At 36.4% G+C, this 26,654-nt stretch overlaps 1 protein-coding gene and 1 pseudogene across 1 annotated transcript in view; one reads left to right on the forward strand and one right to left on the reverse strand.

Annotated features, from left to right (window-relative positions):
• LOC6038636 (irregular chiasm C-roughest protein) overlaps positions 1–26,654 on the forward strand; it is a 201,015-nt gene that overhangs the window by 12,797 nt on the left and 161,564 nt on the right. The window lies entirely within an intron of this gene.
• LOC6038641 lies at positions 12,349–22,912 on the reverse strand (annotated as a pseudogene).

The raw sequence follows: 26,654 nt of genomic DNA on the forward strand, positions 1-26,654 counted from the left end.
CTTTGCTCTGATATGATATTGGCCACTGCGAAGATTTCCCCGGGGGGAAATCTGGAACCGGTTCCGGAGTGGCCAGTGGCCAGAAAAATATTTTGGAAGACCATTTTTAAAATGTATTGACAAAATGAAGAATTTTGATACCTTTATTGATGGGCTTTGCTCTGATATGATATTGGCCACTCCGAAGATTTATCCGGGGGGAAATCCGGAACCGGTTCCGGAGTGGCCAGTGGCCAGAAAAATATTTTGGAAGACCATTTTTAAGATGTATTGACAAAATGAAGAATTTTGATACCCGTTCCCCGGGGAGAAATCCGGAACCGGTTCCGGAGTGGCCAGTGGCCAGAAAAATATTTTAGAAGACCATTTTTGAGATGTATTGACCAAATGAAGAATTTTAATACCCATATTGATGGGTTTTTGATTTGATATGATATTGGCCACTTCATAGGTTCCCCGGGGGTACCCAGAAACGGTTCCGAAGTGGCCATGGTCCAAAAATTTACATCAAATTATCTTGTCTGAATGGGCCATTCAAAATCATGAAGTTTGATACCCATATTGCCTATATTTGAACGGATTGGATACGAGTTAATATCAAAATACCAAAAGTACGTCGTTTATCGACCACCCAGTTTCTATGGATGACCCCCAAAAATGTTCATATTTTCACTAAACATTCTCTATGATGTGTACAACAATTGATTGAAAGGGTTTTACGATATCTTAAATACAAAAATTATAAAAAATCAAACAGTGAAAAAAATAACCCTATGTGGCAAAGTTAATCACCTCTTACGAGCTCGTAGTAGATTCGTTGTACTAACCCATACAACAGGGCTACAACAATTTTCACACAGTCTACAAGGTTAAGCGATTTTACTCCAGTGCCTAAAAGTTGCCTCCGCTGGCGGTTTTGCTCGTCCCCGGATGTATCTGTAGTTGGTCGCAGTCTTTGATGGCATTTTCAGGTGACGAATTTAGATACATCAATCGAACATCCGTGGAAGGGAAACTCGACGCATCGAACCCAATCAGCGTGTACCATGAAACGGGAGTGTGTGTGTATGTGTGTGTGAACGCACATTTGGCAATTTTCTTGAATCTACCATCCTACGGCATTTGGTGTGTCATTCTACGGCATTCGCACACAATTTGCCCTCTTCGGTGCTGCTCTCCGATTCCCTCTCTCTCTCTCTCTCTGGAAAATAAAGGTGATTTTGCAGAAGAAATCCTTCTCCGGAAGAGAGAATTTGCGTTGCTAGGGCTCTCTCTCTCCCTGCTGCTGCTGCTTCACCCGTCCGCGGCTCAGAAATTATGAGCCGACCCGACTTGTTCAGCATCTCGGTGGCAACTAAGTGGAGTGGAAAGGGTAGAACGCATTTTTATACTTCGCTATTACTTCCCCTCTTTTCACGATCGTCGACGGCCAGTTCTGCTGCGGCGGTTTTCCCCTCAAAAGCGTTCGTTTTGTTAGCTATTTTTAAGCATTTTAAAACATTGAATTGTTTGAATAGTTATACTATTCTGCCAATACTAAGAATTTTAAAGAAAATTGCTGAAGGTTTTCCGAATCGAATGGTCCAAAAATTATGTAATTTCAATGTGTCTGGATGAAGATATTACCGTTTGAAATAACGTTCGCCAAATGTGACGCTTGGGATCGAAATTTTGAACTGGCCCCCCAGTATAGTAAGTAAAGACATAGTCCTATGTCAAAAAAAAAGATTGTTCAAGGGATTAATCATCTCAAAATCGTATAAAAAAAATAAAAATAATTCATCATACAGAACACCAGGTAGTAATTATTGATCAACGCACCCAAGTGCTTCTAGCAGATGCGGCGAGTGTAGCTAATTTAGGTAATCTCAAATACTCAAAACTTTAAAATTCGATATCTCTGGAACGAAACATATTCCTTTCTGTCGATAAGTGATTCTTATGTAAAATTGGCCGGGGAATACGATGGTGAGGTCAAATTTAAAAAATAAATAGGGCTGTTTTGAGATACGACCATTTAAAGTTTTCAATTGCGCAATACAGGTAGAAAACATATTTTAATCTAAATTTTGACCACGGAAATGGATTCTACGTCCAATTTCCTTCAAAATTGAGTCAAAGACCGACCCTCTAAGATTTGCGGTTCCTGAGTTATCGTCGTTTGAAGATAGGGGTTTTGCTCAAAAATCGCCAAAAAGTCGATTTTTTGCGAGGGTACAAAAATGGAGGGGGTGGTCCGATTTGGATGAAATTCGGGATTTTTTCATGTTTTGATAGTCTCAACAGCTCTGTTCACTGACCCTTTTTCCATCTGTTTGTGTTCTGTGAGTACAAATATGTGTGTGTTTACATGTAACGTAGAGTGGGAAAACTAGACAACATAAACTGCGGTAAAAACTACACGAAAACAGTACAGTACAGAAGTTTCTGACTAGAATTTTTATCTTGTGTGTAAACACCATATTGAATTGAATATTTAAAAAAATGAACTTGGGTTCGTTTACGTCTGTCATTTGAAGTCAGGATTTGAATGAGAGCGGTCGATTTGTTGAATTTGTGTTGTTAATTGTGAAGTAAGAGGATATGAAAGGTGAAAATCACACTATTTGGCTAAGTTGAATCGGCAAATCGAAGTGCACACTGCTGCAACTGTGGAGGTGCAATTGGTGAGTAAGCTTGTTGATGATTTCTTTGCAGGTGATAAACTATGAAGAGCAATACGAGGAAAATCGCAATGGGGACCCCTGATGCGAGTGGATTTTATGATAATGTTTGGAGGAAAGAGAGGGACAGTGGAAAGAAGAGGCGGGCCAATTCTTGCACGACAATACTTGCACGGGCAGATTTTAAAAAAATGTTGGTTAATCTAAGCAAGTATGGGTTTAATTTTACACAACAATTTATCTATTGTGATTTTAATTAGAAAACTGAATCATCAAAAACCTTCGTGCTTACGATGGATACAATTTTAATGAACCATTTTTTTCAAATCATCAACGATAAAATACATGGAAATGCGTACACATAATATCAAAATAAAAATTCTATGATGGGAAATGTCTAAAAAATAAAATTAATAAAATATATATAAAACGAAGTTGACTTTATAGCTGTCGGCCACCATTGCTAGTACCAACCACTAGTGTCTTCCTTTTTATCTACAAGGACCAATATATATAAAAGAAGATATTAATATTTAAAAAATGCTGTTGAAAAAGACTGCTTAATAAACTGGTAAGTAAAACTCAATATATTGTTTCCAGGAATCGGAGTACGTTGAATAAATTGAATCAAATGCAATGAAAGTGTGTTGCCAAAAGTAGTGGTTACAATAATGCAAGCTTGATAAGTAGCATTATTGATATTTCTTGTTTCCTCATAATAATTATATTTATTTACGTTCCTTTTATCAGTTTAGAGCCGAAATGAAGATTTTTTAAATTAAATTAATAATAAATTTTATATGTCTATTTGCAGCAAAAGGTTCGCTTTGGTTCTGTGTCCAACCACAAGAAAAATAACTAAACATGAGACCTTTGTAGATGATGACGACATATCGGATGGTTTCACAGTGATGGTAAGTGAATACAACACTCATTTGTATGCAACATAATAAAAATATAACCTTAAAACTTGTTTAAAATTTTGCTCGGTTGCTACTTTTAAGGAATTCACGAGAAATTAAACAAGTTTTTTAAATATGTTTAGCAAAATTTGTAAAATGCTTTTTTAATTTTTTAAGCATTAATAAAACTTTACATGTTCTATAAAAATAATAGAATAAAATACAAATACGTACAAGTACATGAAATTAATTTGTGAGGCATTATTATAAAATTTACAGCAAATTCAATAAAAATATTGCTAACAACTGCTAATTATCGACTACATGTACGAATATGTTTCTGTATTCAAGTAAGACATTAGTTAAATATATAGCTAGGAATTCAGCCCAGCCTGTATCGCTAAATAATTTGAGAAAATATATACAGACACTAACATAAATTATGTTTAATTAAGAAATGTTTTGTTATAAACCACAAATGATTTGCTGCATGCAAAAATATTTCAGTTGATACAACGTAAAAAAATGTTAAAAAATAGTTGAAAAATATGGGCCAGCCTTTTTTTTCAGAATATTCCACAATATTTCAGCTGAAAACAAAAAAAAATTAGTTAATTTTCAGAAAAAAAATTCTAGCAGTTGACAGCTAGATTTTTTTACGGTCATTTAACCAACAAAAATGGCAATTTTAACTATCTTTTTAGTTACTTTTAGCTACTGGTGGTCAACAATTTAAAGTTAACAAAATCAACAATCGATTGTTAAAAAAAGCTGTGTAAAAAAATTAACCCATACTTTCAGTTAAATTAACCAAGATTATCTTTGATTTGCCCTGGCCGGTCTCTCCGTGTAATATTTTAGGGCATGATCCCCTGGTGTACTGAGCCCGGATCCCAAATATGAGCTTGATTGGTGGCGACAGGACCTGGCGCATTGACTTTGAATTTTAAATGGGATTCAACCCGTAACATCGGTGCGTTTTGGTTTTTGCCAGTTTTGAGCCCTTGAACGATTCTTGCATTTTTCTTAAAAAAAACCTCACGAGCTTATAGATTGTGTTCTAGGGAACAACTTTGGCGAAGAGTGCGAAAAGATTCGTCCACTATTTAAAATGCAAAAATCGTTAAGGTACTCAAAACTGGCAAAAACCAAAACGCCTCGATTTAACGGGTTAAATCCCATTTAAACTTCAAAGTGAAAGTGTCAGGTCCCGTTGCCACCAATCAAGCTCATATTTTGGGACTCCATATCGGGAAAAGATAAAAGACTAAAGAAAAAAAATCATAAATTCATTGATATTTTGCAATTAATCAGTAGTAGCAAAACTGTAATGGGTAATTCTCTACCAACTCACACGAAATCGGGAAAAGTTGCCCCGACCCCTCTTCGATTTGCGTGAAACTTTGTCCTAAGGGGTAACTTTTGTCCCTGATCACGAATTCGAGGTCCGTTTTTTGATATCTCGTGACGGAGGGGCGGTACGACCCCTTCCATTTTTGAACATGCGAAAAAAGAGGTGTTTTTCAATAATTTGCAGCCTGAAACGGTGATGAGATAGAAATTTGGTGTCAAAGGGACTTTTATGTAAAATTAGACGCCCGATTTGATGGCGTACTCAGAATTCCGAAAAAACGTATTTTTCATCGAAAAAAACACTAAAAAAGTTTTAAAAATTCTCCCATTTTCCGTTACTCGACTGTAAAAATTTTGGAACATGTCATTTTATGGGAAATTTAATGTACTTTTCGAATCTACATTGTCCCAGAAGGGTCATTTTTCATTTAGAACAAAATTTTTATTTTAAAATTTCGTGTTTTTCTAACTTTGCAGGGTTGTTTTTAGAGTGTAACAATGTTGTACAAAGTTGTAGAGCAGACAATTACAAAAATTTTGATATATAGACATAAGGGGTTTGCTTATAAACATCACGAGTTATCGCGATTTTACGAAAAAAAGTTTTGAAAAAGTTGGTCGTCATCGATCATGGCCGTTCATAGTCACCCGCGACAGACACGGACGACGAAACGAAGAAAAACGCAAAAAGTAACTTTTTCAAAACTTTTTTTCGTAAAATCGCGATAACTCGTGATGTTTATAAGCAAACCCCTTATGTCTATATATCATTTTTTTTGTAATTGTCTGTTCTACAACTTTGTAGAACATTGTTATACTCTGAAAAATAACCCTGCAAAGTTAGAAAAAACACGAAATTTTAAAATGAAAAATTTTGTTCTAAATGAAAAAATGACCCTTCTGGGTCAATGTAGATTCGAAAAGTACACTAAATTTCCCATAAAATGACATGTTCCAAAATTTTTTACAGTCGAGTAACGGAAAATGGGAGAATTTTAAAACTTTTTAGTGTTTTTTCGATGAAAATACGTTTTCGGAATTCTGAGTACGCCATCAAATCGGGCGTCTAATTTTACATAAAAGTCCCTTTGACACCAAATTTCTATCTCATCACCGTTTCAGGCTGCAAATTATTGAAAAACACCTCTTTTTCGCATGTTCAAAAATGGAAGGGTCGTACCGCCCTCCGTCACGAGATATCAAAAACGGACCTCGGATTCGTGATCAGGGACAAAAGTTACCCCTTAGGACAAAGTTTCACGCAAATCGAAGAGGGGTCGGGGCAACTGCTGTGTGAGTTGGCGGAGAATTACCCTAATAATGTATACAGCACATTGTAATACTTTTTGCTTCAAAAACTAGTGTAGAAATCTAAAAAAAAATCATTTTGAGACGAGATTTTTCACTCTTAACAATACTGTTATCAGAAAGCAATCAAAAAATGGATTTGAACACGTTATTTCTAGAAGCATTTTTAATATCCAATAGGATGTAACAAAATGAGTCATTTTTGCAGGCATTTTAGGGCATGATCCCCTAGGTGTACTGAGCCCGAATCCCAAAGATTCAACTGGAAATAAATTTGAAATGGCCTTAACAAAATGTCAATTCATCTGATATACACACAAATTTGTATTTAATTTTAAACTGAATTAATGTGTACGGATGATTTTCAAATCAGCATAATGACTGAAAAATAAAGTTTTTCATTTTTTTTTTCATTCATTTTCACTTTTGAGTCTTTTTTGTAAATGACTGTAAGGTGACGAACGAGAAATCCCGGGAAATCGACCATTTTGAACCTCTTGATTCCCGGGAAATTCGATCGAGACTCCCGGCAAATTTTAAACTTAAAAATATCGATACAAAGTTATATAAATTAATCAGAAAGTTAATTGAAAAAATCAAAATTCTTTAGGACATTAGATGTTCAAGTTCGAGAATAAAACAATTCTTCTCTTATCTTCTTAATCAGAAAGTGTTAATTTTAAATTCCAATAATTATAATTGAGAGAAGCCAAAAAAATGTGGACCCCAAAATTTACCTTAAAGCAACTGCAACTGTAACTACACCCCAGACGAAACGAAAAAAACGAAACTATTGGCACTACGCCCCCCGGGGCATGGCCTTCCTCTAACGTGGGATTTCTGCTCCAGCGCCTCTGACGAGACAGGAGAAACCGGGACCGACGTGTTACTTCACCATCCGATAGAAGCTGAGTGGATAAGGCGGGAATCGAACCCGCGTCTCATAACACCCCAGACATAAAATCTAAAGTTTTAAAATTGTTTGTTTTTTTTTTATTATTTCTAAGAGGGTAAAGCGTTTTCAAAATAAGCTAAATTCCCATATACTCTCTCGAGCATAGAATTCCTCAAATATGTTTTTTATCCCTAAGTTAATTTCGCTATATCAAGGTAATTTCCTTTTTTGATGTCAATAAGTCATTTTGTGTTTCCCTTCAACCTCAATAATTTAATATTTTGAGGAAAAAAAACTCTGGCAATCTTTGTAAAGTTAATGTTCGCCAATTCGAAACATTCGGGTATTCCTGATAAGTAATAATATTTCTTCAATGAATATTTTCAATCTAACCTTAAAAAGGAAAAAAAAACAGGTTTCAATTTTTGTTTGAGTCGTTACGCGTCATATTGCAATAATCCTTATACAAGGAAATTATAAAATATATATCATTCGTAAACATTTTAAACTAAAATTATTAGTCCAAAACCCAAACCCAAGTAGCACACTTTGTTCACTAAAAGAATTGCGAACTGATTGTTGAACTCATTTAGTATGTTTTCCAAACTTCCCCGCGAACTCTATTACGACGGATTTAGCGCACGTTTCTCTGTTGTTGAACATGTTAAAGTACGGCTTGTTTTTTTATATGTTCTAGTAATAATCTTGGAACGTCTTGCCAGACTCGTATACAACAAGCTTCAAATTACTAAAATTCATCATGACTGACAACTAATCAAAATTTAGTCATCAAAACATTAGTTGAACACTTCGTTTGAACTTCTCACGATGTATTGGGTAAATGTTATGAAAACATGATAAGAACGCTATTGAAACATGTTAAGAATATTCTGTTCAGTCATGTTTAATAACTGATGACAGCAAAACCCCAAAAAAATTCTTGATGAACAAGTCGAAAATGTTGAAACGAATATTTTTGTGATGTCATGTTCTTATATAAATATTATCGCTGTTGAGAAAACAGCACAACAACAAAGTTAAAAATCGCTGTAAAAAAAAATAACAATTTTGAAATTTTTATTTGCCATATTTTTTTTATTTATGTATTCTAGAAGCAATTTATTAGAAATAATTATTGGAATATTTTTTTTAATTTCATTGCCTTTGACGAGATTCGATCCTAGACTCCCCGCTGCTGCTACATTGCTTGATGAGATTCCGGCGCGCTAGTGCATGTACCTATGAAGAGAAGATACTGAGGCTCGGTTAAAAGCTTTATTTAAACTTCACATTCTTATGAAAAACATTTACTCGCTCTACTCTCTCAATAAGTTCGACAAAAGTTTTGAAAACTTATAAAACGTATAAATTGAAACAATGTTCACTTCTCAACCCTCAAAACAATCCAAAGTCATGCCAGTTGTTCGAAAAACACCACTACGACTGAGATGTAACATCATTCCCACATCCCCTATTGTGAACGTTTGGAATGAGTGCAAACAAACAAGCTTTGAACTTCACTAAAACATCCCTCCAATCTATCCCCAAGTACACTCGCCAAAACATAGCACTAGCACACTCGCCAAAAGATTTCCGAACTTGTTGTTGAACTCATTTACTATGTTTTCCCAACGTCCCTGAGAACTCTTGAACGCTGGAAAAAGCGCACGTTTTTCTGTTGTTGAACATCTCTTAACCTGTTAGAAATGTGCGTGGTTTAATTAAGTTTTACCAGCGCACGTCCTACTTGCATAGAGAACGTTTGTTGAACATGTCATAAGAACTCTTGACTATAAGATTCTGAACCGGGTTGGATAACGTCGTTAGAACCGTTTAACAACATTCTGCCTTTAAGATTCAGGAGGGAGTTAGGAAAACGTTTTTATAACCGCTCAAAACATATCGTGGCAGACAAGACTGTTAAACAGGCTTTTCATAAAATACGTCTAAGGTGTTCGCTCAAAAGTTTTTTTTTCCTAATTTAATCCTTTATTTGTGAGTAAAGCCGCTTTACGACACTTTAACTACTAGTTTTTTGTTATTTATTAGTTTGGACAGGGATACGCCATTTATGAATAATAATAATATGAATGATGGATAATACAAAAATATCAACCATAAAAAATCATTCAATTTCCTAATTATGCCTTTGGGGATTTTTTTTTAATTATGTTTGAGTGTTAATTAACATCGCTTGCTCTAAATACTGCTGCTGGTTCCTGGGGCTGCATTTTCAGTTTTCCTTTTTGATGAAGAAAGCTCAGGGCAAGTATCGAACCCAAGATCATTCTAAATGTCAAGTCCGGGCGCGCGTCTGCTTCTTTCCACGGGGGGTTATTTGGATGAGCAGGCCTAAACGTCAATAAGAAGTCTGCGGTCATCTAAGTTTTACCAAGTTCACTAACAGTTTGCCAAAACTTCTTTTGAACATCAGCTGTTTCTATTTTTAGAACTATCTGTGCTTGTTTCTTCAACATGTTCTTGTTCGGTTTTTAAAACACGAACGCGAACTACACATAAACAACTTGTTTACGTGAAATCCCATCCGAAGCCAGAGATCCATTCTACTCTTTTATCATGTTTAGCAAACTGAAATGGAACATCATGTCTGCAAATGTCATTTTGCTTTTCAAGTTCTACAAGCATGTTCCATTTGAGTCAGAAAAAACTTCAAAATGAACTATTCGTAATCTGTTGCTAGATTTGGCATTTGTGTTACACAAGCATGTTGAACAATGGTTTTTTGATCAATATGAGAACAATGGACCAAATTTTATGACACTTGTTCAATAATTAACGTATAAAAACGCTTGTGCAGCAATTAATCAACAAAAAAATAAAAAGCGATGTTTATCTTGCTACTTGGGAAAAGCTCAAGAAACAATCTTGTATTTGCAGTTTCGGAGAAAAGAAATCAAAAGGTAGATGTAGTTCTCAAAATAATGAGGATACTTAAATTAACGTTTCAAAGAATGAGTACGAATTGATTATTAGCAAATTAATTGATAAAAATAAATAAATTTATTACTATTCTTTTTAAATTATTGCCACTATTGGTGTACAAAGAAAACTCCCGAATCGTCACCCTCTAATAATGACCACTAACATTTCATTCATTCATCCTGATTGAATGATTTTTGAAACATGAAATCACATGTCATTGAATCAGAAATTTCCGTTATAAGCTAAGAGCGGATGAATTCACATTTCGAATCACTATTCGAGCTTTTGCTTCACTTTTCTCATGAAACATGTAAGCTATTTTACTGGAATCCGCTTATATTCTGCCGCCGAAGTTTTCCTGAGGTGGAATATCGGATTTTCCATTTAGTGTGCCATTCAAAAAAAAACACCCTTTCTGAAAAGAGAGCCCCTGAATGATGGTGATAAACTGGCAATATTTATTCGCCCGCAAAAACTTGTCTCCGCGCGTGTATGAGCGCACTTTTCCTTGCTCTTTCTTGTGGCTTCGATTCAAAAGAAACATCAATCACACCCACTCGAACCCCACCACAGCCACAGCACTAGAGGGTGGGAAATGAAAGGCTGCAAACCATTGGGGGATTTATTTCTTGCCATCCGTTACATGACCTTAACACCAGGATTACCAAGCCGTAACTTAACCAGCACTTTCTTCTCTGGTGCGAGCTAGCTCTACAATGTGGGAATGCTTTTTAAAACGTCGAAAACAGATTAAAAAATACCCAAAAAAAAAATCCTAAGAAATCGAGAAACAAGTAAAACCACAAGGAGAAAAAAGAGTTCCCAAAATCGTGAACAAGCGTTCATGAAAATGGGATCCTCGAACAAAGTGTTCAAATCCCATGGTACGATTTTCAAAAACGTACCATGAAACTTGAACACTTTGTTCATGATTCACATTTTCATGAACGCTTGCTTACGATTTTGGGAACTCTTTTTTCTCCGTGCAGCTAATAGTACTCGGTTGTCCAAGTGATAACCAACTTCTGGACTGTGCGGATATGTTTGTGTGAATCGAGGTGTAACTGTCAGCAAGGCAGGTGACACACTCGCTAACAACTTGTCACGTGGGTTTGTAGCTTTTCGTCGTTTTGGTACAAAAGAAAGCAGATTAATTTTGTTATGCCTTGAGGCACATGATTTGCTAGAAATAGATTTGTATTTATTTCTGATTCCGTAACATGCCAGGGTCAGTTACCTTAATGGTGACGGGAGGGATGATATTTCTGAAAAGAGTTGGCTAATTTTTGGGCAGAGGGAAAATTTCGTCCCACGTGGCGTAACGATCCGTAAATAATCCCTCTTCCATCATCAACTCTTGTCCAATGTTCAAATAGTAGTCATGGCCATCGCTCACTGGCATCCAATTTGGCATGCCTTCCAAATGTGCTTGGTTTGGGTCACTGGAAAGAGACTAAAGTGGAGTTGTAACATTTGAAAATCAAATATTTTGAGCACAAACCCAGTCATGCAAAAAGCAATCCATATTCGGGTCAAACGGTTGATTATTGTGGCTTCTGGATCGGAAGCGTTGGACCTGGGGGCCTCCAAGGCATCGTGAACATGTATAAAAGATCATCGTAATGGGCGGCACCATAAGGAGTGTTGCCGTCCGGATGGCAGTAGAAACTGTATCGCCCAACATAGCTGAATTCATATTGGTTATTCTTCGAGAGGCAAGCTGGACCAAACGATGCATTCCAACGCCAACGTCATTAGAATTATTCTAAAGTTCAAGTTTTGTAGAAATAATATCTACGTTAATTAAAGCTTGAAGAGACTATTCTAAACTGATTGGCATGTTTCCCAGAGTTTTCTCTCTTAACATATGACTCTTCATTGTTATATCTCGATATTCAGATTTATACCACAATGCAATCGGTGCTACGGCTTCAAAATTCTCGTCCAATGCTTTCTCCATCGTTTCATTGTTCAAAAGCTCAATCACAAGCATAGCGAACTCGTCCGTCGTCATACCAGCAATTATTGGTATTTTCATAAAGTCAACCTTCATGAAAGCTCCGATTGGATCTCGATCTAGGAAACGCTCTTGACCAAAAGCTTGCGCTACAACTGGCTTCCACAGCAGCATCGGTCCACCAACGGTGGCAAACAGTGCGTCATGGCTGTCCATAAATTCTGAAACAGACTTTTGACGAAGACATTCGATCATATCTGTGACCATTTTGGTATAACATCCTAGTAAATTGGCTTGCAACTGAGCAATTTTACTCTGATCTTTGGGTCACTCCACTTGACTGGTAGAAGATCCACTCATCACGATCGCCCGATGGAACAATCCCACCTACATTGGAGATATCATGTGGAGAGTTACACTGAACCCTCTGGCACTGTAGCCCATCAGTGTCACCGAATCAGGATTACCACCAAAACTCGCAATGTTGTCTCGAACCCATTTCAACGCCATTACCTGATCGTTCAGCCCAAAATTCCCTGGACAATCGACTGTTCCCGTGCTAAGGAAACACAGCGATCCCAATCGATGATCAAATGTCATCAGGACAATGTCGTGATCCAGCCAATATTCCAGACCGCCCATGTTCCTGATGTGCCCGGAGAGCATTTGGAAGCCACCAGGGTGAATGAAAACCAAAACGTCTAACAAAGGTTTCTTCGTAGACTCCTATGGCAACTGCTTACTGTAGACGTTGATGAAGAGGCAATCTTCGAACATTTTACCGACCGGAGCACCCATAGGCACCTGAGGACACATTGGACCATCTTCAGTAGCATCCAACATGCCTTCCCAAGATGCTACAGGTTGTGGTGGTTGAAATCGAAGACTTCAAGCCGCAAAACGCAAAAATGTGCTCCCCCGTACAAGATTTCAAATTGAAACCTTTGATTTGGCCCAAATTTTTGATCACAATTGGTTCATTTCCAGCGTGATCGGAGAACTCTAACACAGTTGCGAAACCAAGAACAAACTGTAGTGAGAGAATCATTTTTGAAGAGTTGTGTTCAGGTTTGGAACAGACACTGTCTTGCAATCGTTGGTGGCTTAGTTAAATAAGCGATCGCTTGTAAAGGGAGTGTAATTTCAGGCCTGCGATCGTGGTAATAAAGTTATAGCTTATAGCTGAATTGATAGTTGCAACTGAAACCTCAATTGGGATAATTTTTCTAGTAAATAGAACGCATTTGTATGCTGATACTTTTGTGTACATTTGAGAAATTATCAGTTTGTATTTGACGAAGTTTATTTACAGAACTGCTTAAAAAATCATACTTTTCAGTGGAATATCATCTATAGTTTTATAAGATACAACAATCAAGAAAGATAACCCCGGATCCTGAGAAAATACATTTGTAAAAATTTTAACAATAAATATTATATATGAATAAGATATATTTTGAAATTATGTAACTTTTATAGAGCGCAACACATCAAAAATTGTATTTCTTATCTTATTCCTATTTGGGCGTCAACATTTTCTCTCTTCAATTGCCTTGAAATCGCTTTTTACTTAAAGTTACAATATTTGCATTTATGTTCGTAATATTTAATCATACACGGAGAAAAAAGAGTTTCCAAAATCGTGAACATGCGTTCATGAAAATGGGAACCACGAACAAAGTGTTCAAATCCCATGGTACGTTTTAGAAAATCGTACCATGCAATTTGAACACTTTGTTCGTGGTTCCCATTTTCATGAACGCTTGTTCACGATTTTAGGAACTCTTTTTTCTCCGTGTAGAACAACGATATTCAGCAAAAATTAGCCACACTACGTGGAGCATGTATATTTTGATTGTTACCTGTATAGCCGACAAGTCATATTATAACATATTTTGTTTTCAAAAACTCAACCTTCTCCTATATCCACTGATACCATTCTCAAGTGACAATAAATGTGAAAATTTCATTAGACTCAAAATAAGCCCGTGAATGAGTTGGCGGTATACTCGTTCCTCCTTCGTAACAGACACCACTTACCCACCGAACTCTAGCGAACCAAATTTGGCGTTAATAAACCCCGTGGCAGAAACTTTCCGAAAGCGCTTCTGCTGAAGCCCAGACCCAAGCTCTACCAAATCGATTCGCGCCTTCCGCGCAATGTAACTAACAAATCATTATTATGTAAAACTTTCACTTCATCAGCGAACACTCCCCTAAAGTGTGTGTACACCGCGGAAGTCGGCCACGGAAATGTAATTCCGACATCCATCGTCACCCCCAACCTTCTCTTTACTTCATCCACTTCCGTTCTCCGTTGGTGGGTGTGTCCTGACAGCCCTGTAGAAGGTCACCAGAACCAGCACCGCGAGTGGAAAGTTGGAAGGTTTGTGCCCGCAAAGGTACAAGAATTTGTTGTTTCTGCCGTTGTTCTACATTAGCCACGGGGCAGAGTTTGTTGTTTGCCGCCCTTTTGCTGGCTGCGAAATGTGTCTCGCGATGATGGTTGGTCCGTGAGTCGGTATGGAAGAAGTTACCCGCGACCTAGGCAAACATCAGCCCCATGGGGTGCAACGGGGTCAAACGGGATGCTTGCCATTAAATCCTTTTATTTAGAACATTTGTCTGTTTTCTCTTTTCAACATTGTAACATTGTCCAGTAAGCATCGTTTCATTTTACCCCACACAACCATTCTCAACTTCAGCGCAAAGATTAAATGCATACCTTTCAAGCCAGCCCAGCCCGGCCAGGCAGCGCGATTTTTCTCCAAAAGTGTTGCGGGGGTTGGAAATTAATTATTAATAATTAGAGGAAAAATTAATAGCTAAACAACGTCAACTTCGACGTCGACGAGCGTCGAGCTGGAAGGAGTGAAGGATCGAAGACTGGTGGCAAAATACCTTCACAACACTAGCAAGTCAGCCAGGATGTTTCCGTGTCCTGTCCTGTCCCAATTTTGGAAATGGGTGGTGGCGGTAAAGTGGGGGTGTGATAATAGCTTTTAGTCAAACAGAAGCCACCAGTCTTCAGTCGTCGGTTGGTTCGCGCGTCCTTGGGCATTGAAGAGGGGGAGAAAGTGGAAGAAGAAGAAGATTAGCAGAAGTCGAAGAAGTCGATCTAGCAAAACTTTCCCACTTTCTTCATTGGCATGTTTTTTTTCTAGACCACCCCTTCAAAGTCGATCTTGCGGAGGTCCTTCCCTTCGAGAATAAGAAAGACTAAGCATCAGGAAATGATTTACTGGTTTGTGCGAGTCAAGAAGCTTACACACACAAAAAAGCAACAGTGAAAGCAGCTGTCATGGCAAAAAAGGTGTTGCTGGTCGTACAAGAAGGTGCACCTCCCAGTCAGCATAGCAGCAGTGGCAGAATCGATATTTTTTCCTCTCTTCTAGAGTCAACTTTTCAATATAACTGATTGATAAGTTCGTACATCTCTCGAACTCGACGCAGTTTGCAAAGAAAATTACTACCGAATAACGAATGGTGATAATTCCGGGCAGCAGGAACAACTTTACTCAAAGTTGATTAATTGAAAATACGAGTTGGAAAAGTTTTGTGGAACATAGATCGTGCAAGTTCATCGTCCTTTTTGAAGTTCGGAGTTTGTGCATTCATCGATTAGCTTTTTTGGAATGTGTACAAATCGAATAAGATTTTGCAGATACATTCATGGACATATTTGAAATAATTTAAACTTTTTGTAGCTACACCAATAGTTTAGCTGTCATATATCATAAATCATAAATCATAAATCATAAATCATAAATCATAAATCATAAATCATAAATCATAAATCATAAATCATAAATCATAAATCATAAATCATAAATCATAAATCATAAATCATAAATCATAAATCATAAATCATAAATCATAAATCATAAATCATAAATCATAAATCATAAATCATAAATCATAAATCATAAATCATAAATCATAAATCATAAATCATAAATCATAAATCATAAATCATAAATCATAAATCATAAATCATAAATCATAAATCATAAATCATAAATCATAAATCATAAATCATAAATCATAAATCATAAATCATAAATCATAAATTATATTTAAAAAAAAAACTTATGTTTATGTTTCATGCCGAAACCCCGTTTTTTTCGAATCTTTTTAAAGAAGTGTTCATTTGATTGAGAAAAGCACATTTGTAGATAATTTCACAACTCATATGTTTCTCTCTGATGAAATTCAATATCAACACTCTAGAGTCGAGGTATTTAAAATTATGCGATTATTCGATATTTTTAAGACAATTTTCAAAAAAAAAAAAATATTTAAATAAATGTTGAAAAATATTGAACATACAGAGTTTGTGAGTAAAAAATCAATTAGTGATAAACTGAGGTATGACCGAACTTGTTAGCGATTACATTTGCAGCAAATATTCTCAAATAACAATCCAAAAGGGCGTAGCTCCAAACCACCATTGTTTACATAAAAATATAACCCAGATTTGACTTTATTTATCCAAAGTGTTTTTATGGTGACGTTTTGTTCAACATCACAATACTAACAAGATGCATAAAACTGATTTTGGAAATTACCTTTAAAAATGTGAAACTTATTGGTAAATTTCTAAGGTTTTATATTTAAAAGGACGCTTGTTTTAGAAAATTCCAATTTTTTTTTTCTTGATTTGAGAATTTTAAAATTTTGTTCATTTACCTTTAACAGGGGACAGTTTCCTGAAATATGTTGCCTTTCACATCAAAACAGTAAATTTTGTGAAAAATTGTGAAAAAACAATGAATAAAAAGTTGTATGGAATCATATTTGATTTTCACGATCATTGAAAACTTTGAAAACCATATAAACGATGAAAAGCTTAGCCTTTTGGAATCCAATGTAAACTTTTGAAAGCACGAAAAATCAAGTTTACTTTTAGGCGATTTTGGGAGCACATGGAAAACAATTTCATTTTAGTCGGATAAATGTCCTATGTCACAAAAGTTATTGCATAAACATTGGACAATTATGCACAGATGGACAGGGCAAAAGAAACTGAAAAGCTACGATATCTTACATGTTGTAGGAAACATCGGTAGACAAGCTACTACAAACGAGTATATCTCGAGCAATAAACTATATGTGCCAGCATTCTCGCGCCAGTATTCGAAGCTCAACTTGACAACTTGTCGACTTGGCGACGAAGCGTCGAAAATTGATGCAGTGTGATTTTTTAGAAATTTTTCCGGTTAAAATTCATGCTGAATAGTAATATTTACGGAGATGAAAATGATGTTCAGCCATAATGTAAAAGCTATACCTTTCTTTAGTAAGAAAGTCAAAAATATATATTTTTTAGTTTAAAGCAATTGAAAATTTTATTCGCTCTTTTGGTCCGCGAAAAGTTTCCAAAAATTTCCCAAAAACGTGGGGACGAAAAAAATACTCAAATAATTTAATTTTTTTAAAGCAATAAAGCAATACAGTCCAGACTCGATTATCCAATGTTTAGATTTTCCGAAGTGCGATTATCCGAAGGTTTGTATGGCATTTCGGGTAATTGAATCACGAACAAAAAAATATTTTTTTTCTTTTTCTTGTTTTAAACATCAAATTCAAGTTCTGTAACCCCATTTTAGTAAAATTTTAATAGTTGATTGCCTATTAAATAATTAAATGCATTTTTTGAATATTTCAACACCGCCATATTGAATTTAAAAGTTTTACATCACTTTAACGTAGTGTAGGGGTCATACTTAAGCTCGACATTAACAAATTCGGCAACGTAAAACAAAATTTCCGTCGTTCGATTACCCGAAGTGAAATTTTCACGAGCCCTTTGGATCGAGTCTGGACTGTATATTAAAAATTTTCAGGATATCTTTTAACCTGTGTTTAAAAAAATCTTTTTAATGTTTTTGCCACTCATAACAAAACGCAACACTTTAAGAAAAACAGTATTTTCATTAATTATTTGATATTTTGATAATTTTTGACTGTAACATGATTGTAACAATGCAAAAAGCATTTTGTGATACTTTTCGCTTAAAAAATTATAGTTAAATTACTATTCAATTTCAAATGTTTGCATGACAAAGTCTCACCCACATTGAGAAACACAAAAAACCGATTTGTAAAATTCTAAACAGTTACTCAAATTTTTGCTCATCAAAATTAGGACTGATATGACCTACTTATGACCGAAAACAGGTAATTATGATTAATTTTGCTAAATCAAGAAGCTCTATTAGGGTGTCAAAAAATTTGATTGCATTTTCAGTTTTTTATGCAGATTGCAGAAAAAAAATCCGTATTACTTTTACAGTTTGGAAAATTCCATAATAAGTTCAGTGATTGCACCAAAAAAAAATGTTTTTATTTGGTTTAATATATTAACTAGTCAATGTAAACCATAAAAATGATTTTTAATTCTGAGTTTTGGTCGATCTGTGCTCATTGCTCTCCAGGTGAACTCGTCCGTGCCCATAATGTGAAACTTGCTTTTCACCGGCGTCACAAACAAAATTCACCACACCGGGTTCACCCATTAATCCTCTCTTAACAGAGCCATTCCGGGCAGGCCCACCACCTCTCCACGTGTATGTGCCGATGATGGTGTGCGGTGGGTAATGTTTTCGTTTCCTCTTTTTTTTGCAATTTTCCCAAAAACCAGCGGCTCAGGGAGCAGGAAAGGTACACGAGGTTTTCAAGGCAACCCTTTTTGCCCGGACTTTGTTGGTCCCTCGGGAGAGATCAAGTGCTTTCCCACGTGCCAGCAATACAGTACGTTCGACGTGACTTTTAGTGCACTTCTTTTATTGACCCCTGCCACCGCACCCAAGGGTTGGCCGGTGAAAACTCGTATTTTTTGGAAGGAGTTTCTCGTGGAGAAGTCAGTGACCGACAGGAATCCCTGAATGTTATCCCTCAACCACCTTACGCAACATTAAGGTAAACTGAGCAACTCTCTACCAAAACTGGAAATGGATTTTATTTGTACTTTTTGATTGGGCTCAAACTTTGTAGGTGTCATTCAAATTATCAAATTATTCGCTCTACAGCATTGCCTTGGCGTTCTCGATTGCGAGATTCCTACTCGAAACTAGGTGTTCAAAAGCTTGATTGTTGAGGCAATTGCAAACCTCTTTTTACACCTTAGCTTCCACCCCGGGACTCGAACTGATGACCTTTGGATTGTTAGTCCAACCGCCTACCAGCGACTCCACCGAGGCAGGACCCAGGGAGACGACTCCTACACCTGGACTGAGCTAACGACCTAACCTTTAGGATAGTCCGGGGCCAACATTTACTTCCCGTCCGATGGAAGGCGTGATCAGACAAATTTCGTCTCGAAACATGCCACCAGGACCGTCTGGGATCGAACCCAGGCCGACTGGGTGGGATGCAATCACGCTTACTCTTACCACGGTTCCCGGTTGTGTCATTGGTTTATTTATTATACAGCTGTGACTTTTGATTGAATTTTCTGATCAATTTGGTGTCTTTGGCATAGTTGTACAGTATGTAAAAAAAGTATTTACACCCCTTGGGCACTATGCACATTTTGCAATGAAACATGTAAAAAATTTAAAGTTTGACAGGAACCTAGTACTACGTTTTGTTCAGAAACTCATGCCAAACATTTTGCTACAAAAAGCTCATGAAAAGATGATTTCTATAAAAAGTTATATAACAAATACTATTACGAAAATAAAAAGGTGCAAAAAGTTTGTACACCTTTCGAAAAATTAACATAAATAATGTTATTTGTTGACAAATCACCATAAATCAGTCTCCCAACTCCAAATAGGCATCCTTGACTGATTAAAAATAATTTGGATTGAATATAAAGTTTACTAACTACTTAGTATAAAAGTTTATATAACTCTAGAAATTCTATATAAAACTTATCTAAACTTAATTTTGCAAACTTTTAATTCAACTAAATGTCAATATATTACCATAGAATTGCTAAATAAACATTTTGGAGTGGGTATAACACCGTTTTGGGGGTATTTGTATCGATAGAATAGATTTTTCGTTGGAATTTCGTACCAACCCGAAATTACGTCGTCGGAAAATCCGCCGGCATCTGAACCGGTCCACAATTCACAAGTCAACCTATGTGGCATCAGAAAGGGCATAAAATTTCCGATCTTTGATACCCATACATCCAGGTTTTCTATAAAACCCACGTTTTTAAATACCTAAGCAAAAACGTTGTTATGGTTTCGTTTGAGCAACCTGCCAAAAATGTATGGAATTTCGTAATTTTTGTTCTCGTGGATCAAACTTACTTTTTGCCCAGGTATATAAAAACGTAGGTTTTAAAGAAAACCTAGATGTATGGGTATCAAAAGATCGGAAATTTTATGCCCTTTCCGATTCCACATAGGTTGACTTATGAATCGTGGACCGGTTCGGATGCCGGCGGATTTTCCTATGACGTAATTCCGGGTTGGTACGAAATTCCAACGAAAAATCTATTCTATCCACACAAATACCCCCAAAACGGTGTTATACCCACTCCAAAATGTTTATTTAGCAATTCTATGGTAATATATTGACATTTAGTTGAATTAAAAGTTTGCAAAATTAAGTTTAGATAAGTTTTATATAGAATATCCAGAGTTATATAAACTTTTATACTAAGTAGTTTGTAAACTTTATATTCAATCCAAATTATTTTTTTAATCAGTCAAGGATGCCTATTTGGAGTTGGGAGACTGGATTTATGGTGATTTGTCAACAAATAACATTATTTATGTTAATTTTTCGAAAGGTGTACAAACTTTTTTTGCACCTATTTTATTTTCGTAATAGTATTTGTTATATAACTTTTTATAGAAATCATGTTTTCATGAGCTTTTTGTAGCAAAATGTTTGGCATGAGTTTCTGAATAACACGTATTACTAGGTTCCTGTCAAACTTTAAATTTTTTACATGTTTCATCACAAAATGTGCATAGTGCCCAAGGGGTGTAAATACTTTTTTTACATACTGTAGGTACTGTTGAGGAATATTGAGAAAAAAATAGGTACACGATTTTTTTTAAACTCTAACTTTTTTCACAAAAACTCAATTTCCCAAAATATGTTTTTTTTTTCGAGATTTTCTGAGCTATAGAGAAGTATGGTTAATAAGGAGCGGCCGTGGCTGACTGGTCACGTTGTTCGCTTTGTAAGCGAATGGTCCTGGGTTCGATTCCCATCTGCTCCCAACGTGAAAGTATAGGAAATATAAATCTTGAAACTCTGAACATGAACGAAAAATCAAAATCGCTTGAGTCGGGGTTCGATCCTCCGTCCTTTGGATTGGTAAGCAAAAATGCTAACCACTATGCCTTCGCGACTTGGTGAGCTATGACTGGAATTAGGAATACTGTTACTATCAACTATATACGCGCTGGGTCCTTGTCCATTTGACAAGGGTTCGGAAGTTCTAAATAACGTTTGAATCCGATTGGTCCAAACGTTCTTCAGGGCGGGGCTTGTCGATAAAGCTGAAGTACCTCGCGCTCGGCTAGCCAGCGTAGAAATGGGTCACCGAAGCTCGGCAGAGCTAACACCTTCCAAATGCCTATGCGAGTTATTTGCATGTATAGAATGTAGATCTAAAAATACATGGAAACAACTCAATTTGTAAGAAGCGACCGCGTGGTCCCGTTTGGTTGGTTGCACACACACACACACACACACATATAGAGAAGTATGGTTAAGAAATCTGCCGCCGATTTATAATTGTTTGAAAAAATAGTGATGCCAACCTCAAAATTGACCTCAAACTTTTATGTAAAATTGAATTTGCAATCGAAATGTACTTTTTGCAATTCCGTCGTAAAACTACTTACTTTTCCTGTCATTCTTGAACGACGAAATAGCCTACTTTTCTGTACCAAAAATAACAGAATCGATTAGCAACACTTTTCAAAATAAATGCTGAAAAGTACTACTTTTCAGCACTGAAATGGGTGCTGAAAAGTTGAACTTTTCAGCACTTGTTTTGAAAAGTAACACTTTTCAATTTTTTATTTACTTAAACGATTTATTGACAAAATACATGGAAATTCGACTTAAAATTTCACTCAATGGGTGTTTTTCGGAATTGCAAAAAATGTTGTATGGAACTCGTTGCAAAACATGATTTTTTCGGCACTCTTCGTATTTATCCAACTCGGTGAACCTCGTTGGATAAATGTACGACTCGTGCTGAAAAAAATCTCTTTTTGCAACTTGTTGCATAAACTACTATTACAGTTTTTTTTTTGATAAAGGGCTCTGCTTTCAGGATATAACCACCGAAAGTTTGATTTTAACGGGATATTTGCAGTTTTAAGATTTTTAAAAATAGTGACCTTGAGTGACCATTTCTACATTTTTTTTTAAATTCAGAAAATTTGCTACGAAATTTTCAAAGAGACATTGAAGATTGGATCTCTGGTTGCTGAAATACAGCTGCTTAAAGAAAAAGAAGCATGAAAATTGAAATTTTGTAAGTCTCACCCAAATAAAGCACCATTTTCTAATGTCGATATCTCAGTAACTAATGGTGCGATTTTCAATGTTAAAACATGAAACATTCGTTAAATTTTCTGATCATTTCGAAAACAATACTTTGAAATTTTTTGAAACAAGACTAGCATTTTAAAAGGGCCAAATATTCAATATTACGCCCTTTTGAAATGTCTGCACCCGATATCTTCACACGGCACCGAGCCACATCCATCGTCATCTTGATCAGTCCGATCAGCTTCCCGGGAAAGCTGTTCTCGTCCACTATTTTCCATAGCTCTTCGCGATCGACTGAGTCGTACGCGGCTTTGAAGTCGATGAATAGGTGGTGCGTGGGAACTTGGTTCTCGCGACATTTTTGGAGGATTTGTCGCACAGTGAAGATTTGATCAGTAGTTGATCTCTCCATGACGAATCCGGCTTGATAACTTCCAACAAAATCTTCCGCTATTGGCGATAGGCAGCTGAAGAGGATCTGAGAGAACACTTTGTAGGCCGCGTTGAGGAAATTCTACGTTTAAGTAAATTTTGAATCTGAAAATTTCTACTGAAAGAGGTAAAATTCCATGAAAAGAAATAGAAGCTGCTTCTTATGATTTAGAGGCCCTTCGGTCCACCTTTCAAGGGAGATTGACAAACTTCATTAAATTAAATGAGAAACGGAATTACTCGAAGGCTTTTACGATCCGAGCGGGGTAGAAGTTTAATTTTCCGGAAGGGGTAATACCTCAATACAGTTCCACCGAGAGTGAGCTTTCCGGGGCCCAGCCAGGTCAATCAGGGGGCTTTGGTGCGGTGTTGTGGAGTTCAATTTTCATTTCCATTCCCATTGGGACTGGAGGCTGAACAAAAAAAAGTGAGAGTTGCTCGGAAAAGTGGTGCACATTTCAGTGTGTTATATTTTTTGTGCGATCCTTGGCTGGCATCATAAATTTTCCAGGTGAGTGGAAAAAGAGAACTACAAGAGTAACAAAACCACCACCGCCAGGTAGGTAGCACTTTACTCAAATGCTCGACAGGTGAGAACAAAAATCGATAGAGCAAACATTTACAAAGCGCTTCGTCAATTCGATCTGACCGAGCAACCAACTGGCAACGGAGGGGGATATAGCTCAAGTGCAGAGCAAATTTCCCTCGGCGCAGGACTTTTTTTTTCTCATCACACCAAAACACACACACAAGGGTTAATCCTACGGATTTGGATTGAAGGTGATTGAATGAGAAAAAGTGCAAAAAATATTGTGTTATGAATCGACTGTTTGGTAGTGGCATAAGCATAAGAAAGAAGCGACAGTTTTTTTTGCCAAATGAACTACATTTTTCTTTAAAAATTTTAATTTTAGACACAGAAGACAGTCCAAGGATAAAAATGTTTGAATTATTCCTATCCTAAATAAATAATTTTTTAACCAAGGGTCGTACTAAATCAGGTAGTTAATGTTCAGGAAGGAAATCGGAGAAAAAAAAAACATTTTTTGTGTTTTTTTCACAATCTGATACAGTGATGATCTTTAATCCCTTCTTATTTTGGCTTAAGGGTTTACGTTGTTTATGGATTGCATGCATAGTTTTGATTTTTCATTGAATTGATCGTCCTTTATCTGTTATTTTTCACAAATATGATCAAAAATAAATTGAAGGCCGTTGCGAATATACTTCAAACTTTATTAAATAAATAGACAAAGCCAAAGAAATTTCAAAAACATTCTTCTTCAGAAACCCAGCCTCACGTAGCCGTCTGACAGCGTCCATCGGGATTAACCGCAGTCAGTCAGAAGTGTACTATAATCTGGGCCATTTATTTAACCATCACCGGTTTGCCGACTATGAAAGTGAACGTGAAAAAGTGCGGAATAAAATTCTTAAATAAACAGCCAAACGATTCATTTTCCGCCAGACTTCCGGACTCGCGTGGGATGACTGGACTGGGCTCTGGCCTCCTGGTCACATGAAATGGAAGAGCAATCCGGAATAAAAAGCTCTCTCTTTGGTTTGGATGTTTTTTCGATGACAGTGCTCCCAGTGATACTATTTACTAGAGAGAAAGAAAAAAAAACAACAAACCCAAATGGAAAACGAAAGAACAGAGTGTTGGTAGCAAAAAAAAAGATGCTGCAAAGATGTGCGGTTGGGTGGAGCGACTATGGCGGGAAATGAAATAAAATTATCTAAATTAAAAATCTTAATTGAAAATTGAACGATTCCGTCTTTCCGGCACGGTGACTGCGACGACGATAATTCGCTGGTTCTAAGCAAAGTGGTGCTTGTGGTTTTGGTCGGAGGTGCTGTGCTGTTGTACTCCGAGAAAAGGGCAGGAAGCATTAGATGAAATTCGTTAATGTCTCTTTTTTGTTCTAGCTTGGTGACATTGATGTTCAGCCAGGTGTGAGAAACTATGTGGTCGCCTTCAAAGTACGTTGTTTAAAGAGGATGGCTGTTCAGCTGAAATATATTTTGATCCAGGATATCGCCAAAACATGTTGATTAATTGAACTTAAATTTAACATAAACAAATACAGTTAAAAACTTCTTAAAAAAGACTTCACGATATTTATTAGAAATTGTAAACTCAGAAGTTAAAGTGTATTAGTTATAAATTAAACAAATTCAATGCTTCTCATTGTTGCTCAAACAACAAAAATAGCCTTGTAGTATAATGTTAAAAGTTTTATTTGAACCCTTCCAGTCATTTTTTTCTAAACTGGCAAGCATAACGGTAATAATTAAATGTGGACGTTTTTAAACTCTAAAAACTTTTATTGTGTTTGACTGAAATGTTTTTTAATCAGAAATATTTTTTTACAAAACTTTTTCAATTACTGTTCCAAAAATACTTTAGTACAACTACTGTCATATTTGCTGTATCACATTGTAACTTTCATGTTTAACTTTTTTAAGATATTAGAATCTTGATCAATACAACACATCATTCATTACAGTTTCTTCTGAGCCTTTTAAAACTAAGTAAAACTCAACAACATAATCAATTATCAATGATTCGAAATAAGATTTATGCATGCATTTCCTCAACTTAAATAATTAGAAAATTAAAAATAAACGAAGCAAAACATCAAAGTTACACAAATTTGTCACTTTCCTCAAACAAATAAAATCTTTGAACAGATTAAGATTAATCCACCCTATTGTGGTCTCATGCAGGTTTTGTTCCATTTTCCAATTTGTTCTGCTCGAATGACAACACGATTAGCAGTAGATTACATCTGGGATTACTTCTAGCTCAAAGTTCGTCACATAGTCTGGCAAATCACACAAACACAACATATTATTTTATATCCGTTGGATTTGAATATCAAAAGAGTCACATCGATTAATTTTTTATCACATTGTGCACAAATATCATACACCGTTTATCGTTCATCGCCGACTAAACTTTGAAAATAAAAATCCATTACGACGAGGAGTGGCATGGGAGAGCAATCCCATCCCGACACGCTAACAGGTTCGACACGATCTTCTCCGTTTTTGGAACGATAACATAACGCCTCCACCCTGAGGTGACGTGAATATCAATAAAATAACGAAGCAAATTACGGCCCGCGTCACGAATCGAATGCCCGAATTTTCCTCCTAAAAACATTGCTGCTCCCTCTGGGGCAATCATCCGGAGCAAACACTCCGGCCTCTGCCAACCAGGCCAGGTCTCCCGGAGCTTTCGATTAGAGACTGCTACTTATTGGTTAAAGCTCTGAATCTGCAATGGGTGAGACGAGCAGGTGGGAAGGAGTCCGACCCAGTGAACAACGAACACGGAGAATATCCTCACCTATATCTTAAGAAAATGTAAATTGCCCAGGGATATTATACACCCCGAAGCTGTCTCGGGTCCTTCTTCAAAGGGGCTTTTTTTTGCTATCTGCTTAGTTTTTGATTTCGCTTTTATTGCCCCCAAGCACTCGATCTGACGGTTTTCCTGCCTTTTCCTACTTTTTTTTCGTTCGACCTCTCTCTTTCATGTGCTTTTGAACCTTTTACCAAAACTACACACACATATTCACACAAACGCTTACATTTGCTTCAAGCTACGGGACTCCAAAGCAATAATATTCTCTTTGAAAACGCAGTTTTTTTTTTGTTCAGAATAACTATTGTTATTTTTGTAAAATCACTATTTTTATAGTTCTCTCGACGCC

This window comes from Culex quinquefasciatus, chromosome 1 (genome assembly GCF_015732765.1).
Source record: "Culex quinquefasciatus strain JHB chromosome 1, VPISU_Cqui_1.0_pri_paternal, whole genome shotgun sequence".
Classification (NCBI taxonomy): Eukaryota; Metazoa; Arthropoda; class Insecta; order Diptera; family Culicidae; genus Culex; species Culex quinquefasciatus.